The sequence below is a fragment of the Penaeus monodon genome, chromosome 28 (assembly GCF_015228065.2).
Source record: "Penaeus monodon isolate SGIC_2016 chromosome 28, NSTDA_Pmon_1, whole genome shotgun sequence".
NCBI lineage: Eukaryota > Metazoa > Arthropoda > Malacostraca > Decapoda > Penaeidae > Penaeus > Penaeus monodon.
Genome location: NC_051413.1, coordinates 4,977,632 through 4,978,572, shown reverse-complemented (window position 1 = coordinate 4,978,572; position 941 = coordinate 4,977,632). Strand labels below are relative to the sequence as shown.

At 31.6% G+C, this 941-nt stretch overlaps 1 protein-coding gene across 5 annotated transcripts in view; it reads left to right on the top strand.

The window, feature by feature from the left end:
* The window catches only part of LOC119591312 (cytoplasmic FMR1-interacting protein-like), a 50,156-nt gene that overhangs the window by 13,092 nt on the left and 36,123 nt on the right, over nucleotides 1–941 (top strand). The window lies entirely within an intron of this gene.

Below are 941 nucleotides of genomic sequence, written 5' to 3'. Positions count from 1 at the left end.
ATAGTATGTCCTTTTCTAATTTTACCAAATAAAAGCTGTTGGTGGTAACTGCTAAAACAATTATCTCTGTGCCAGTTCTGAAACTGTTTAGCACTCACAGCCTAGAACAGGCTCAGCCATGTATAATTTTGTATGGATTCATCCTGGTGTGAGTGATGGTCTAGCCATGCCATGATATGATGTCATCTGTTGTGAGTGGGTTAAGATATGAAAAGGAAATGTATATGTTAATTAAGTATGTTTTTAGTGTTGTATGTCCATAACAGTATCATGTTAAAATTCCTTTTATGGTCTTACAAGAATTATTTATTTTCATTTTCTTGTATCATCTGTTTACTTTCCCAAAAGTACCATTTACTTGTAAACATTTGCCGTAAATTGCCATTGATGAATACAGTAGAGAAAAACATTGCAATATCAAGACAAATTAATTAACATTACAAATAGATTGCCCTTGGCCTGGCAAATAGAGCTATACTAAATGATGTTTGTAAGGTGTTACCTAGAAATTTTATACTAGAATAACAGTTAATTTCCATTTGTTTATGAAGTAGAGAATTGATGTTAACTTATATAATATGTTTATTTTTGACTTAATTTCATCAGTACTTCAATATTCCTATCTCAGTTTTGATGAACATATAAAACAGTGATTTTCTAATCACCAGTCTGAATAAGAGGAACTTAGATCATGATTTAAGAAATGAAAGTACATTATTATTGTCCTTTACCCTTGAACGTCTTGTTCAATGGGACTTATTATACCCATCTTGTCAGTGGGTACAGTGCAGAGACAGTTTAGACTTGCAAGATTGAATTTTAGTGTTTATAAGACATTATACAATACTGTACTAAAAGTACCAAATGTGTTTTTATATGTAGCTGTCTTAAGATCTGAACTGCACAAGGAGATTTCTATAGAAACTTTGGCCAAAGGAGGA